General features: G+C 41.0%; 1 long non-coding RNA gene across 2 annotated transcripts; it reads left to right on the forward strand.

Moving 5' to 3' along the window:
• The first annotated feature begins 1,781 nt into the window (after nt 1-1,781).
• On the forward strand, nt 1,782-13,103 carry LOC112546134 (uncharacterized). Of its 2 annotated transcripts, XR_012896875.1 has the most exons (6): nt 1,782-1,969; nt 2,265-5,089; nt 7,981-8,489; nt 8,638-8,681; nt 10,026-10,148; nt 11,502-13,103. It is a non-coding gene; the product is annotated as an uncharacterized LOC112546134 (long non-coding RNA). The 2 variants fall into 2 exon arrangements; XR_012896874.1 differs by having other exon boundaries at nt 10,026-13,103.
• The last annotated feature ends 4,772 nt before the right edge of the window (nt 13,104-17,875 follow it).

A 17,875-nucleotide genomic window follows, 5' to 3' on the forward strand; every position in this document is an offset into this window, starting at 1 on the left:
AAGGGTGGGTCTTTTCATATAGCAAGGAGATGCAAAAGCTATTTATACAAAGTATGAGAGAAAAGGTGTGAAAAACAAATGGAAACTGAAGAACAATAGAACCATAAGATTGTTCCACACAAGATCCTTGCATGTCTTTTATTTTCCTTAGGATTCTATGGTAATCACAGCTAGGAAGGTGGCATGCTGCAGGCACTGTCAGCTATGCAAAACAAGCTTCCATTATTGTTATTCTCTTCCTCCACTCTCCAATCCCATTTCTCTGTTTTGTTCCAAGTCCAAATTTTGAACTGTCTAATGCAGGGACCACTTTCTTATTACCTGTTTGTACAATGCCCAATGCTGTGGGAAAGGGATTCTTGACTGGGGCCCTTGAGATCTACACTACAAATAATGTTGAATGTAGAAGCCCCATGCTAAAGCCTTCAAATCCAGTGAAACACTGTAGTTAAGGATGTGGGGCTGTATTCTTCTGGCATGGGAAACCATTTTCAAACTGGCATCAATTTCCTTTGGAACAAGACTAGGCCTATAGGATAAACAAGTTTGTCAGTGCACTTTGCCTTATCTCCCCAGCTAATCAAGGAGTCCTTAGTTATGCCTTATGCATATGTGGTTAATCTGGTCTTCAGAAACCTATCAGTGGCCTCTGCAAAGACGAAGGTTTGATACACACCTTTAAACTTTTTTTCATTTAGAAGTCCAGTGTGACTTTAGTCATCTGTAAATAAGGAGACACCAGAAGGCTGATCTCCCCCTACTGCTTCTCCCTTTCATTTTTAAATGACCAATTCCATCAGGCATACATACAATGCAAATTTGGTGAGTATATTAGAAAGGCAAGCCCAAATGTTTTGCCTTCTGTTAGTTAATAACAGCAGTAATGACCTCAGCAGCATAGGGCACCTTCTGCAAAATTAATAACCACATAAGGGTTAGTGGCCCAAAGCGACAAACTCTCCCAGACAATCATTAATCTGCCTTGATTATTATTACTGCACTACTGAACACACAAACCTCCTTGCTGTAGAAATAAAAACCTTCCTTCTTTCAACTCCTCCTCCCCCCCCCCCCCCCCCGATATGACCTCTTCTCGTACTCCTCGTTGGGTAAAAAAAAAATGGGAGTAGAACTCTGAAATAAAGACTAAGGTAACTGTTGTGCAGACTCTCACTTAAGTGTATGATAGGAAGCCTCTTGCCTACAAATGAGAGCCTGTTTCCCACTTAAGGAATTTTAAGCCATTTCTAATCTTTTGTAAATAGTCATTTTCGAGGGGAGTCATACTATGACTTGTGAGGCAAGGCCTTTCTGAGATGGTTCTGAATGAATTTTTTCAGTTAGTTTGCTTGCAACATCTCTCTACCAGCAAGTACGTATACCATGTTCTTTAATGTAGAGTTGAAATCTTATATTCAGATTGGAAGTGGGAGTTTAATCTACTGCTTTTAGCTGCAAACATTTCATCCTCGTCAGTGTATCTGGGTCTGTTTTTAGGTACATAACTTAGCATGAAATACTGAAGATGGTACACCCATGACAAAATATTGCATTAATACCAAACTGGCCACGAACAGAAGTCTTTGAGGTAATGTAGACTTTAGTCACATAAGGTTGCCAACTCTCCTGGACCAGATGCCCAGATACCATTGCAGCAAATGATGTCCAGCTCATCCGGTTGGGAGAGTTGGCAATCTTACCATCACAAAATATGGCCTCTCTTGAAGAAATGGTAGCTGGCCTAGAATGATAGAAATCTGAAAGTGCATCTATTTTCTGGCTGTGGTATATAGAAACTTCTCTGATCCTCACATGTCTCCTTTTTCATTGTTTCTTTCCATGACAGTTGTGCACATTAACCTTCAGATCTCATTTCCCTCCATTTCCGCATCTTTGCTACCAGGATTAATTTTAGTTGGACAATGATTAACATACCATGATGAACACTGCAGAAACAGCTCAAATTTGGGTAGGTAATTAGAACCTCTCAATCTTAGCACCTAGTTACCAGCTTGAACTTCTAAACAGCTGCAGTTAATTTGTATTTCCTGGCAGCACAGACCTTGTTGCCAAATGGATAAACCTCTCATATTTTTCTGAAGAGACTGTGCCTTTGTGGAATAGAAAATATCACCTGCTGACATGTCTGTTCTCGTTTGTTTGTTTGTGTTCCCTTTGAGAAATATGTGATGCCTGGCTAAGCTTTATTGATTTAAAAAGGCATGTAATTAGCAACCATTATGAGAGAAGGTGTTTCCTTACAGATCTCCATCTTTTGGAAAATTTCACAGGAGAAGCTTTAACTTACATACCAGGGGAGGTTAACAAAAGATATTTCAGGAAATATCACAGTCCCTCAGGCAGTTGAAAGGTGGGTATGAGTGTGTATGGATGGAAAGAACTGAAACTGTAAAAAAAAAAAAAAAAAACCACAACCTTTATTCCCCAATGTATCTTTTCACTGCTTAATATGTGAACTGAAAGGAAAAGAAACCTACTCAAAAAGCTACATCCACACAATCTCCCTTGTGCAAGCTAAAAAATGAGTTTCCACTAAAAATCAGCAATAGCAATAACAATTTCATAAGAGATCTCATTCTGCCAGTTACTTTGGTAGGGGTAAATCCTGTGGCTCTCACGCTTGGGGTAGTTTGACATAATCATGAACTTCCATTGGTGCAATTTCCTTTTCCTCGTGATCATAAAGAAATCACCTAGTTGGTGATCAATAGTGAACTTGCATGCCTGAGGAGAGAAAAGACTGGGGCAAAGAGACAGACTCTCTCCTGAATGGTCCACTAGGTGTATAGTGATTATGAAATCTCATTTCATTACACTACTAATTTCCAAGGGATGAAATTATCAACAAGGTGATTACTGGATGTAATTTATGGCCCATGTAATTATACAGCTGTCAAAGCAATGACTGCAGCAGAATTGGCTTTTGCTTTTTCTCAACTTTTTTTTTTTTAAACAGACGAGGCTTGCACTTTTGTCCTGGTCTACTAAGTTTGTTAATTGTCCATAGCTGAAAAAAAATATTTTTTTGTATTGCAAGATCAGCAATCTATAGTTTGAGAATATAGTTGTAGCCAGTTATAATTACCTGCAGAACTGATTGGAAATTTTGCCTGATGGGCTTGAAATGCTTTCAGGTGATGAAAGATTACTTCTCTCTCTAGCTTGCTGGTCGATAAAGAAGAGAACTTCAATTCTCTGAAAATGCTGTCATGCTACAGCAGTAAATAATAAAAATAGTTGTTAGAACTGTTTTTTTTATTTAAAAAAAAAAGCTTTTGTCTACAGTTGGTAAGAATTAAGGTTATCCAGAATGCATGAAATCAGTACCCCAAAGTCTCTTTTGTTAGTCTTCTTTCAGAATGAAGATGCTGAACACTTGCTTTTGCTAGGATTATCAACAGTCTGTAAATAACTTTATGATTAAACAATGAATTTCAGAGACCTGCATTCAATTATTTTTCAACAAAATTCAACAGATGCAGATAAGTAACACTATGGGATCGGTGCTGTTTGGAAAGCTCTCAGCATATTGCGGGGAGATATTGCAAATAAATTAACTGATAAAACTTACTGATAAAGAATGGCAGAGCAGTAGTACAAAATCAGCCATTTAATAACAACACATATATTAAATTTTAAGGGGCACTATCAGTAGCTAAAACCTATATTTAGGCTTTTGTAAATATAGGAGGGTTTTACACAATCTGATATCTGGCTAGCTTCACAAATCCATCCTCTCTGCACAGTGGTGGCATATGGGAATATTCAGGCTGCAGGAGCCAGCTGACAATTTATTTGGCAGTGAGGATAGTTCTGATGAGAGAAGGGCAGAGACTTCATTCAAGAGGCAATGGGCGTACATTACAGCAAGGGAGGTTTGGGTTGAATATTAGGAAAAACTTCCTGTCAGGGTGGTTAAGCCAATGGAATAAATTGTCTAGGGAGGTTGTGGAATCTCCACCATTGGAGATTTTTAAGAGGGGGTTAGAAAAACACCTGTCAGGGATTATCTAGATGGTGCTTGGTCCTGCCTTGAGTGCACAGGACTGGACTTGATGACCTTTTACGGTCCCTTTTAGTACTAGTATTATAACACTCTATGTTCAGCTGCTGTATGGAACATAACAGCTTCTCAAATTGAACGGTCTCCTGGAATGCTGTAACTCATATTGGGACTGGTGCAGATTACTTCAGAAAATGGGTCAGCCATACCTGATTTCTGGATGACCCTTTTCCACACACGCAGAAGAAAATATAGCCAACTATCAGGTGAGGCCTGTCATTGACCAGGCAAAGTCATTTTACATAGATTACACTTAGAGGAAATTTCAAGAAATTAAATAGATGTAATAGAATTTGTTATTAATGTGCTTGCAAAAGGGAAGTAAAAGAACAGTTTTAAATTCGTAGGATTTCAACTTCAAACATTATTCACTTTATTGAATGATTATTACAAATAGTAAATTTGAATCAGAAACTTGTAAAGCTCTCATTTCTCTTTCTGTAACTAATTTGAATGTTGTGATTTGTAACAATAAACATTTTCTTTCCATTAAAGTGACAGTTGAATAGGCAATCGAATTTTTATTTTGTTAGCAGATATTTTTTATGAACTCCAATCCTAATAGTTAGGACTCTTTTTCTGATAAACAACAAAAATAATTATTTAAACCAGTGTTTCTCCAAGTGGTCTGCAGTTTGTTTACTTACTGGGCTGTGATCACCATTTGAGAGAAACAGATTTTAAACCTTTCACCCAGCATATTCTTGAGTAAAAAATAGTGCATTCCGCTAATTTAAGTGGCAGAATTTGTTATGCAAAATTTGGTATCTGTAGGTAATCGCAATGTATGACACTATTTTGCACAAACAAATCCACAAACAAACTCTTCACAACATGTCATAGATAGACTAGCAATTTTTTTACACGGTGACTGGATAACTTTAATATTCTTCTGCAGTACTGACAACACAAACATTGTGTGAGAACTGAAAAAAGACCCTGTTTCATAGATACAAAAGAAGACATTCCCACGGGTGTAAAGTCCACTCCAAGGCACAGCTTCAGGTAAAGAGATGGATCATGTAGTGGATATTTTCATTGGTAAGTGCATTTCACCCCAAGGCTGTGTCTAGACTGGCCAGTTTTCCCGGAAAATCAGCCGCTTTTCTGGAAAACTTGCCAGCTGTCTACACTGGCCGCTTGAATTTCCGCAAAAGCACTGACTTCCTACTGTAAGAAATTAGTTCTTTTTGCAGAAATACTATGCTGCTCCCATTCGGGCAAAAGTTCCTTTTGCGCAAAAGGACCAGTGTAGACAGCAGAGATTTGTTTTCCGCAAAAAAGCCCCGATCGCGAAAATGGTGATCGGGGCTTTTTTATGCAAAAGCGCGTTTAGATTGGCCATGGACGCTTTTCCGCCAAAAGTGCTTTTGCGGAAAAGCGTCCTGCCAATCTAGACGCTCTTTTCTGAAAATGCTTTTAACGGAAAACTTTTCCGTTAAAAGCATTTCCGGAAAATCATGCCAGTCTAGACGTAGCCCAAGTGTTTAAGGCTACAGGCTGAGCCTACTTCACTGAAAATAATAAAAACCATAATAAATTATGCAGTGGGGGTTCTTCCAAAGCTGTGGTATTTGGCAAAAGGCAATATATACTTACTAGCAGATTTACCAGGCCTTGAAATGAGGGAGAAGGTACAGGAGACTGGAGGGGAAGCCAAGAGTGAGGAGGGGCTCAGTGCGGGGGAGTCCTGCTGCCTGCCAGGAGTGCATTCTTTCCCCCAGACACTCCTGCCCACCCCTCCCCCGGATCCCTTGCCTGTCGGAGATGTGTAATCTACCCCCAGAGACCTTTCTGCCTGCCAGGAGCCTGATCTCTCCATCCTGCAGGTCTTCCTGCCCACCAGGGGTCTGCTATCTTCCCCTCTACACCATCCGCCCCACACCAGGGGCCTGTTTTCTCTCCCTCCAGGTCCCCCAGCCTGCCAGGAGCCTATTCTTTCCTTGGCAGGTCCCCCCCAGCCCACCAGGGCCCTTTTATCTCCCCCCCCCCTCAGGTTTGGGATGGGGGGGAGGGAAAGGCTACTTACTTGTTCTGCTGACAGGTGAGATGGTAGAGCCCCAGCCCTGCTGGCCACTCCCTTGCTCATACAGATGCTCCCAGTGGGCACTATGCAGGATAGCTCTCCCCTGCAGGCTTGCTTCCTCTAGTGGCCACTCACATATCACGTGCCTCTGAACAGCAGTCCCTCCCTTTGCATATTATAGAAAACAGCTCCTTTCTCGGGGCTTCTAGTTCTTCTGGTACAACCAAACCCTGACTTTGCTTTAAGTTAGGAAAAGAGGAAGCTGCCTACCAAGTTTGGAGCCCCTACAGTTTAGGAGGAGTTCTTGAACAAACAGACTCGACACACAGACACACTAAAATAGATATGGATATAAAATCAAGAGAGAGAAATGTTTGGTTTTCAAACTGATAAAGTCATGTCCCTTCAGTTATGCCAAGGAACTTTTAATTGTAGTTACTTGAGGTGGGGCGGAGGGAATTTGACATTATTAATATCAGCTGAGTCCATACTTCTCTATTAGAGTTCCTTGTGCTTAGAAATTTTAATATAGACAAGTAACTGGACTATACAGGTTTCAAAGAAGTTGCCATGTTAGTTTTTTTTTCAGCAAAACAACAAAGAGTCTGGTAGAACCTTACAGACTAACAAATTCATTAGGGCATAATAACATCCAATCCCTACATTAACAGGAGTGTTGCAAGCAAGACACGAGAAGTAATTCTTCCACTTTACTCTGTGTTAATTAGGCTTCAATTGGAGTATTGTGTCCAGTTCTGGGCACCACACTTCAAGAAAGATGGAGAAATTGAAGAAGGTCCAGAGAAGAGCAACAAAAATGATTCAAGTTTTAGAAAACATGACCTATGTGGGGAGAGTGAAAAAATTGGGCTTGTTTAGTTTAGGAAAGAGAAGACTGAGAGGGGACATGATAAATGTTTCCAAGTATCTAAAATGGTGTTACAAGGAGGAGGGAGAAAAATGTTCTCCTCGGCAAGATAGGATACTATCTTGGATGATAGTACAAGAAGCAATGGGCTTAAATTGAAGCAAGGGAGGTTTAGGTTGGACATTAGGAAAAACTTCCTAACTGTCAGAGTGGTTAAATTGTCTAGGGAGGCTTGTTCATATGCACATCTGTTAATGTGATATATATATGCCATAATGAGCCAGCAATGCCCCATTGCCATGTGAATTAGACATATTGGACTGTCTCTACAAATAAAAATAAAAGGACACAAATCAGACATCAAGAACAGTAACATACAAAAAACGGAAGAAGCACTTTAACCTCTCTGGACACACAGTTACTAACTTTCAAGTTGCCATTTTTAGGCACCAATCCTTCAAGAACTGACTGGAATTCGAAACTGCTGAGCTGAAATTCATATAGAAATTTGACACCATTAGAAGAGGTCTAAATAGACACATGGAATGACTCTCATTACAAGAAGTCCCTTACAGGTACTCTTACCTCATCACTGCTGGAGGTGAGTCACGTCCACTCACCAATATACTACACCCATCTCTGTATCCCTTCCTTTCTTTCTCTTCAAGCATCTGAAGAAAAAGGTTGGATCACACAAAAACTTATGACCTAATAAATGTGTTAGCCTTTAAGGTGTCACCGGACTCAGTGTTGTTTTAGTCCTCTACAGTGAAGTTTATTAAATGTCCCTAGTACCTTTGCTGTGTCCCTCTACTGCTGAGAAAAATCAAATAATAATAATGTGCCTTTCTTTAATGTAGTTTGCACATTTGCCTTACATTTGCCTTCCTCCCACAAGAAAAGAGTTCCCATTTGTGCTCAGTATGAGCTATGATGTCAATACTAAAGTCAATGAAATTTTAGCAGCTCCAGTCTGTTATAAAACTGTACATTTCTCTGCAGCTCAGTGAAGTTTTAATGTTTTCAAGAAACTGGATTTTCATAACAATCCTATTGGATATATTCACCTACAGTCAGCAGCCCAGGCAAACACTTGCTTTGTAGCACTCCAATCAGCATCACAGCCCTCAATTTTTCTTTTGACTATGTCAATACAACAAGTCTCCTGTAACTTCAGGCTAATCATCGGTGCTTGTACCATATGTCAGATGTCGTGTGAAGAAATAAGAACATTTGTTACCAATTCAAAGGAGCCTTGTGGCAGTGCCTCATACCTTTACATGTTCACCTGGTGCTTAACTCATTAACACAATGTTGAATCAACTCCATCTGCCAAGTCTGACAAAGTGGCAACTTCTTGAAAATCAAGAGTGACTGAAATTATTGATGAGCCTCCAAAAATGATTTGCTTTTCAGCCCTGAACTTCCTAAAAATGAAATTCCAGAAACTCACATTTGCAGAACAAATGGTGTCTTTGTGGGTTGCCATCCTCGTGAGCCATGCTTCCAAGGTATGATCATCTATTTCTTCTTGCTGACTGGTGTCTGAAATATTTACATTGGAATATTTAGAAAATGTTGGTTGAGCTTGACCCTTTATCATTATTTTTCAGCTTGTTCTTTAGCTACCTTACATGAAGGTTTCTTTTGTCCTTCTAGAGTTAAAGTCACGGTTGTGCAGAGTACCAGCACAAGTACTAAGGGTAAGTCCCACTTAAACCCTCAGAATTATAGACTCACAGATGTGCAGGGCTGGAAGGCACCTCAGAAGGTCATCTAGTCTTGGCCCATATGCTGATATAGGCTGACCATTCCTGACAGGTGTTTGGAAAATCTGCTCATAAATCTCCAAATGATAGTTTAATGGGGCTAGGCCCTAAGGCAAGGGTGGGGAATCTAAGGCCTGGGGGCTAGATGTGGTCCCTGGCTTGCCTGGATCTGGCCCCCTGGGGCTCAGGGCTCCTTTCCCCTGGCAATGAGGAGCCTATTCTGGTACTCCAGTCCCTACTGCCCCCCCCCCCCACCTGACTGATTTTTCTGTGGGGAAGCAGCCCCCAACCTAAAAAAGGTTCCTCATCCCTGCCCTAAGGCCAGAGAAAGGCTCTGGCAAGAACTTGAGGGGATGAAATGGTTATGGGATCTAAAAGAAAGGAAGAGAAGAGCCTAAAGAAACAGCAACAAGACCAGAGCTTAAGCCAACCAGATCATGGTTGCTAGTTACAATGTCTGTGAGAGGGAACTTAATGATGTAGGTGGGCCTGGGCTCCCCTACCAGCCGCTGGGAAAGTGCTACTTGGGTGGAAGACTGCTTGACATACTATATGGACAGTGCTAGGTGTCCAGTTTTCAACTAAACACCAATTTGAAAAGGGATCCTCCCCAGCCCAGTGGAAATGAGCGAGCGACTGTAGGTGGAGGGGAGTGAGCAATAGATGGAGTGAGCAGAACGGCGCCTTAGTGAAGGAGTGGGGTAAAGGTGTTTGGTTTTGTTCTGTCAGAAAGTTGGCAACCCTACATCTCTCTTCCCCTTTTTAAAGATAGATGCTATGTTTGCCCTTCTCCAATTCAACAACTTCTCTTTACCATGTTCTTTAATGCACAGTTGAAGTCTTATATTCAGATTGGAAGTGGGAGTTTAATCTACTGCTTTTAGCTGCAAACATTTCATCCTCGTCAGTGTATCTGGGTCTGTTTTTAGGCACATAACTTAGCATGAAATACTGAAGATGGTACACCCATGACAAAATATTGCATTAATACCAAACTGGCCACGAACAGAAGTCTTTGAGGTAATGTAGACTTTAGTCACATAAGGTTGCCAACTCTCCTGGACCAGATGCCCAGATACCATTGCAGCAAATGATGTCCAGTTCATCCGGTTGGGAGAGTTGGCAATCTTACCATCACAAAATATGGCCTCTCTTCGAGAAATGGTAACTGGTCTAGAATGATAGAAATCTGAAAGTGCATCTATTTTCTGGCTGTGGTATATAGAAACTTCTCTGATGCTCACATGTCTCCTTTTTTGTTGTTTCTTTCCATGACAGTTGTGCACATTAACCTTCAGATCTCATTTCCCTCCATTTCCGCATCTTTGCTACCAGGATTAATTTTAGTTGGACAATGATTAACATACCATGATGAACACTGCAGAAACAGCTCAAATTTGGGTAGGTAATTAGAACCTCTCAATCTTAGCACCTAGTTACCAGCTTCCTAGGCCTTCCCAGAAGAAAACTTGCTGTTTTCACCTGTTTTTAGATTTCTTGATAATTTTAGCTGATTGGAGAAAAAGCAGTTCCATAAATGATGACACACCTACTTGCCATTCTTATAGTCACCCAGTTAATAAAAGTTACTTAGCTATCCAAAACAGGGTTTCTACATACCAGGGCCTCTATTGGGATGTGTCTAGACTACAGTTTTTTTTTTTTTTAAAGTGGCCTTTTTTCAAAAAAACTTCCCCTGCATCTAGACTGCTGCCATGTTCTTTCAAAAGTAAATCAAACAAACGTGGCAGTTTTTTCAATTGTGGAAAACCCTGCTTTACGAGGAAGAACACCTTTTTTTGAAAGTGCTCTTTTGAAAAAAGGTGCTATGTAGTGCAAACTGTGCTTTTTCGAAAGAGAGCATCCAGACTGCCTGGGTGTTCTCTTTTGAAAAAGCCAGGGTTTTGGAGTGGAGCCCGGGTTTTCGAAGAGCTGCAGGTTTTTTCCCCAGAGCTGGAGCGGAGCCGGAGCACAGAAAATCTTGACTGCTCCACTGCTCCAGGTTTTTTTCATTTTCAATCCAAAATGAATGATATTTTAGCAAGAAAGTCCTAATGGTGCCAAAAAGTTTCAGATTGTATAACAATTGATTTTTACACCTACTTTACCACTTTACATAATATATCAGTTATTCTCACTTCGGCCAAAATCAAGATTTAATGTACAGATACAAAATTACGAAGTTTTTTGGAGATATGTTTTATTAAAGAATCAGATAATTATCAGACATCCAGCAACACTGCAGACTGCTCCCACCGTTGTGCCAAGGTTAGGTGAGTACGTACTCGCATAGATTAGTTAGATTAGTATGTGTTTATTTTCAAACTTGTAACGTGTAGCCTTGTTACTTCCCAACAATGAATTCTGTAGAACAGCGATAGCACATACTAACGCTACAGCAAATACCAAATTTAATTGATATATCTATATTAAAGCGTTTGAGATATTAATTAAAAACTTGGAAAATATTTTCAATATTTTAATGCAAAATTTCATAAGAAAAACTAATTTGCAATTTGTAACTAAAAATGTATATTAATTATGTATATTAAAAATACTTCTTACTTCGTTAAAACAGCAAGAAACATGTTAAAATATTAAAATATACTTTAATAATAATTTTGTGTAAAAAGAAAATGTGATCATTTTTGTCTAGAAAATCCAAAATAAATTCGAAGTATCTTAAGTGGTTAAGATATTACAAGCAGGTACATTATAAAAAAATGTAATGCTTTTGTTCATTGCTTTTTGAAGATCATAACAAGAAACATTTGGATGCGGTAGCAGCACAAGAAGATTTGGCCATGGGTTCAACAAAAAAAAAATCAAATCTGCCCCCCATGATCGATAGCCGATTTACAGAAAAGGATTTCAACGACATCTATACTTTTGAATTTGAAAAGCCCAAATTTGGGCTTTTGGGAAAAGCAAAGAAGAAATCAGCAACGTGCAAGGTGGAAAAAGAAGTGAATGGCGAGCTCAAACCATGTAGTTTCAAGACAAGTGAAGCAAGTGCCGTGAAAAGTTTCAACCTTTGGCGGCATGTAAAATGTAACCATCCTGAAAACTATGCGGCTCTGGTTACAAAAAAGGACCAGGAAGATGAGGCAAAACAGAAAGCTGACGTGGCTAAACAACGTTTATCTGGCTCTTTGAAAATTCCTGGAGAAAAGATTTTTTGTGGAGCTTCATCTGAAAAGAAACCCAAATTGAGCAAACAAAACTTGACTCATATTTGAAGTCCTCAAAGGTTACAGTCACCATGGATGCCAATACTTTCCATGAAGGGCTGATGGAAATGGTTTGCTTGAGTTTGACACTGCTCACTACCTTCAGGCAAAAGAACAAAGGATTCCAAAAAATTGCAGGAGAAATGGGTTGTTAGCTTAGCATTTCGATGGGGCACAATGCGACTCGTCATTTAGTTGTCAGCACAGCTGAGTCTGGTTGTGAAGAGCTCAGGAAAGCTTTGGAGCAAAAATTGTGCTACCTGAAAATGGATGTGGCAACCTGTGGAAACAGAAATTTCCTTGAAATCAATGCTCAGTACTACGAAGAAGGAAAAGATAAAGCTGTGGTAAAAACCTTGGACATAATCGACACTGAAGGGTATCACAATTCTTCCTATGTTAAAAGTCAAGTAAAAGCTATTTTAGAAAAATTTGGGATCAGTGAAATGCACGTGCTGAGCATCTGCGTTGACAATGCAACAAACATGACATGTGCTGTCAAAAATGTCAGCAAGGACAACTAAACTATTTCTACCTCTGAGAACAGGGATGTGGACAGAACTGAAGCTATTTTTCCTGATGAATAAACTAAAGGAATGGATGAAATCAAACTCAACATGGATGCTGCTGCACAATGGGTTAATGACCCTAGCCTCATACTTCCAACATGGCTTCGTGAGGACAACTCAAAAGTCCAACTGATGAGGTGTATTCACACTCTTCAGTTGGCAATCTGGGATGGACTGAACAAAGAACATGAAAGATGCCGGCGAGTTTCTGCAATTCATAATTGTAATGAAGCATTATTCGAGAGAAACTTTTGGGAAGATTGTGAAGCGATAGAGTCTATTGGTAGGCTAAAAGTTAAGTCTGTTTTTGAGGCCATTCACAGCTACCCACACTGCATTCAGGCTGCCTGTAGAATTGCTTCGAGCATGCCAACAACTCAAGCTAGTGTGGAGCGACTGTTTTCGGCTTTAAAGTTAATTTTAAATGATCTGCAGCAGGCTATGAAAGACAACTTGATTGCTGCAATAATATTTTACAGATTGAATTATGAATGATTCTAGTTTGTATCACTGTTGATGACATTTAAATTGTTTTAAAACTGAATAAAAATAATGTATTTTCAAAATTATTGTATGCACTTTTTTATTTTGTTAAAAATTAATTTGAGTCGGAGCGCGGAGTGGAGTCGGAGCAGAGCTAGAGCAGTCACTATTGGTGCTGGAGCGGTGCGGGAGCGGAGCAGTTCAAAAATTTGATAGTTCCAAATCCCAAAAAGCAGCTTGCTTTTTCAAAAAATACTGGTTGTAGCCTATGCACTCTTTTTCGAAAGAGGCTTTTTCGAAAGTATCCTTCAAAAAAGCTCCTTTTGAAAGAGGCTTGCAGTCTAGACGTAGCCTAGCAGTATATAGAGTCCAGTTTCAAAGGAATGACATCTGCGACTTTGACTTAAGTCAGTGAAAATCAAGTATACCCAGGTACTCTCAGAATGGTGCCCTTTCCGAGGATGGGAGATGATCTTTTCTGTGTCTGCATAAACCAAAAAGAATCAGACTAGTGTCTGTGACATTAGTATTCTTAATACTGCTGCTTTCACTTCTGCATTTCATCTGCCTAGACACTTCCCAACAGCTTACTTCATTTTCATGCCTGTAAACATCTTCAATGTTTAATATGTCTTTTCATGGCACTGCCCCAGTGCAATAGATTAGTCTCTCAGCATTGAAATGTTGCCCTCATAGACCATCAGCCAGAAGCACATATGAAACAACATGGGATGGGTGGAATCTGTGAAGGCTCCTACACCTTGTTAGTTCCATAAGTACTTCCACAGAACACTCACCTTATGCTGTATCTAACAGCCTACGTTTTTTCCTCTAGGCATATGCACTGCTGCCTCATTGTATGGTGGATTCTGGATGCTACTTTTAGCCCAGAATTTGGCACACTCACCTTCACTGGGAGAGGGGGAGAGGAGGGTCCCTGTTCAAATCTTACCCCTCGGGAGAGTGTTTCAACACCTGCACTATAGACTATTGAGACTGGTAAGGTCTGATCTAGAGTACTGCATCCAATTCTGGTTCCCCCATTACAGAAGGGATGTGGATGCACTTGAGAAAGTCCAGTGGAGGGCAAGAAAAATGAGTAAGTGGCTGGAGCACATGAATTATGAGGAGAGGCTGAGGGATTTAGTCTACAGAAGAGAAGAGTGAGGGGGGATTTGATAGCAGCCTTCAGCTACCAGAGAGGATAGAAAGAGACTGTTCTTGTCATGACAGAAGACAGAACGAGGAGCAATGGTCTCAAGTTACAGTGGGGGAGGTCCAAGTGGGATATTAGGAAAATCTATTTCACTAGGAGGGTGGTGAAGCTCTGGAATGACTTACCTAGGGAGATGGTGGAATCTGCATCCTTAGAGGTTTTTAAGTCCTGGCTTGACAAAGCCCTGGCTGGGATGAATTAGTTGGGATTGTTCCTGATTTTATCAGAGGTTGGACTCAGTGACTCCTGAGGTATCTTCCAACCCTGTGAGTCTATTCTGAAGTCCCTCGCGATCTCCCCTTGAAGCTATTCCACAGAGGATAAATGAGAGAATGAATCAGGAGGACGTTACACACCAACACCTGCCCTGAAGTGTTTAGAGGAGGGATATGAACAGGGATCTCCTTTCTCCCCCTCTGCCAACGACATGAACTTGGGTCTTCCGCATCTCAGGTGTGTGAGGGGCTATGAGTTAAAAGGCAGGCAATAGCATCGCAATCATGCATGTAATGAGGCAGGCATCTAACTCATCCTTGTATGAAAAGGTGGCTAAGCCATGATATGCGTTCCCATGGGTTGATTAGTAGTGAAGCCAGTCACCTCCCTATAGCCTGGATTTAGGTGCCTATCTCTGATAAAGAGGTTGGGCTTAAAACATTGGCAACTCCCATTGGCTAGCTTAAACAGGAAGACATCTGGCACACTGGCTTTCATGGACTGCATTTTAAGGTTTCTTCCCTTTCATTGTGTAAGTAATAATTTTTAATGGTGGGGGGGCACTCCAAGATTTTTGGTAAGTGATCAAGGGCTGCACTTCTGCGGAGATGGCGCAGGATCTGGGGCAGCAGATGGGATGTAGAAGAGAGCTTGGGATAGAGGACTGGGGTGCCGGAGGGAATGTAGGGTCTGAGGGAGTTTGAATGAAGGAGGGGCTTACAATCTGGGGCAGGAGCTTGGGGTGCAGGGTCCAGGAGGGGTTATGGGTGCAGGAGAGGATTCTTGCCTGGAAGAAGGGTGTCTGGGGGGGTGGTGCAGGGTCTGCAAGGGAGTTTTGATCTGGAGGAGTTAGGGACAGAATACAGAGGGTTTAGGTGGTGGCCTGGGGCAGGTAGTTAGGGAGAGAGAAGGGGTAGGGTGCCAAAGGCCGGCTCTGGCTGAAAGGTGCTTACTTAGGTGTTTCCAAGTCAGCAGCTCTGCAGACTCCTTGCCTGTGTGCTGTGTGGGCCGCTCCATGTGGCTCGGTTCCAGCACAGGTGGGAGGGAGGGAGGGTTCATTCACTGCCCTTTCCTTCAGCAAACTTTCTCAACTCCTATTAGCTGGAAACTAGCCAATGGGAACTTGGGGATTTTGCCAGGAGGCGGAGATAGTGTGCAAAGCTTTCTTCTCCCTTCCCCGCTTGCAGAGCAATTAGCAGCCTGCTGCTTAAAGTGGCTGCCCCTGCTCTGGAAGGGTGTTGGTGAGGTGGCCGCAGGCCAGATCCAGCGGTTTGGTGGGCCGGATCCTCTTTGCAAGCCGCCTCTTGCCCACCCCTAGTATAGGGGATTTAGGTGCCCATTTCTGCTCTGTAAATTGCAGTGTTCCTGTGACTTTTCTAGGTGCAGAGATGCTCACATTTGTATTAGTGGCTCTCATTCACTAACAAGAATCATCCAATTGTAGTTGTACCAGTAGCAACATTAATAATTAAGGTTGCTAACACTCCTGGACCAGATAGGCATCCAATCTGGGAGAGTTAGCATCCCTGTTAACAACAGGGATTTCTTTATTATCAACTGGACAGTATGGGAAAGGGTATTATGAATCAGCATTTGAGTTCTATTTTTCTAATTCGTTTCCTTTCTCATTTGGATCTGGAGCGTTTTGGAATGTGCTTAATCATTTGTTCTGCCGTATAGCATGCCTCTCTTTATTTCAGTAAAGCCCTATAGTCTCCAACATCAGTTTCACTTCTGTTCATTTAAGCTTTGTAAAGGTTTATTAGTGGAGTGGCTTGGTTTTTGTTTTGGAGATTTTAATATTTTCTGTTTAATAGTATGTAAAGAATTTGGTCATACATACCTTTAGCAATTTTGTGTGCCTTCCTTTTTAATGTTAACTCCCAAACAAAAAGAAGCCTCTCAAGTTAAAATAGTCAGCACTTCTGTTAAACACTATGCAGTGTGGTGAGAATTACCCCCTCTGTTCTTTGGTCAATTTAAATTAAAACCATTTTAATCTCATATTTAGCAAAGGTGATGCCATTAAATGAAGTCAAAACTATTACTCTTCAGAATCTTTTTTAGGTTGCATCATGCACGTAAACCCAATCTTTCAAATCCTTAGTAATGTGAGTAGTCCCATAAATTGATTAAGTGCAAGGACAACTGGTTTTGTGCATCTAAAAATCTTGACCTACTAAGGACCCTCTGTCCACAAGCTATAGGAACATTTCTGATTACTCAAGGCATTGTGTAAATTTGGCCTTTTATCACTTTCTCCCCGTAATGAGATAGGAGTTGTTTTTCTTCCATATTGAGGTTGCTCGGTATCATTACATCTGAGCTCAAGCTGACCTTGTGGGGGTGGAGTGGGAAAAAATGTAACATGGAAAGCTCTGTTGCTATGGAACCCATTCATGAAAATCTCATGAACTATAAATGGAGTTAAAAGCTAGAGTTTATTTAAATGTGGTGCTTGAATTAGCACCAAAGTTCTGTGGTAATTAACAACATAAGGTATATATTCATAAATACTCATCTGGGAAAATATTATATAAATTGCCATGAGGAAATCAAAATTCAGTCGTCTCTTTCAGTGTGCATTCTAGTACATTGTAAGTGATGTGTGTGTAGCTAAGGAGATTGTACTTGGAGTTCTGGATATACGATATAGTGTCTGCCATTTAAAAAGCCACCATCTACTGATGGTTCCCACACATGGTTGAAGTCTGAAAAATTCAAATTAGAAACAAGGAGAAATTTGTGCCCTGGGATAATCACTCTGTCTGTTACAAACTAACAAGTGAATTATAGGTTGAACCACTCTAGTCTGGCACCCTCAGCACCTGATGGGTGCTGAACCAGAGAAATTGCTAGACCATGGGATGTCAGCATTGTCTAGTAGCATTTTCAACACTCCCATTGCTTCCTGGGCTTTTAGAAGACATATAGGGGTAAATTGGAGCTAAATAACAGCACAGAACACCGAGAGCCAGGACTGGGGGCTGTGAACAACCATTATGGGACTGCTTCATGGTAAGTGGACATCCAGTTAACTCAAATCATGCCAGACCATGGATGTTGCTGGACTAAAGAGGTTCAACCTGTACTAGATGTGCTGTCTCTGGATCCCATTCAAGAAGATAAGAATCAGGGGGGTATCCATGTTAGTCTGTATCCACAGAAATAATGAGTCCTGTGGTATCTTTAAGGTGCCACGGGATTCCTTGTTGTTTGTTCAAGAAGGTGTACGTTAGTCAAACCGAAGTTATTAGGCTCCACACAGGAGTAATCAAACTAAATGATATGGCCATGGGATGGGGTGTATCAAATGTCAGATCAGGCCTTTAGGGGTTAATGAAAGATTGTGGGCAGAATCAGTCTTATCCTCCTCTATCTGCAGAAGGGTGTCTCAACTGGGGGGCTGAGGGC

This window comes from Pelodiscus sinensis, chromosome 20, assembly GCF_049634645.1.
Source record: "Pelodiscus sinensis isolate JC-2024 chromosome 20, ASM4963464v1, whole genome shotgun sequence".
Taxonomy (NCBI): Eukaryota; Metazoa; Chordata; order Testudines; family Trionychidae; genus Pelodiscus; species Pelodiscus sinensis.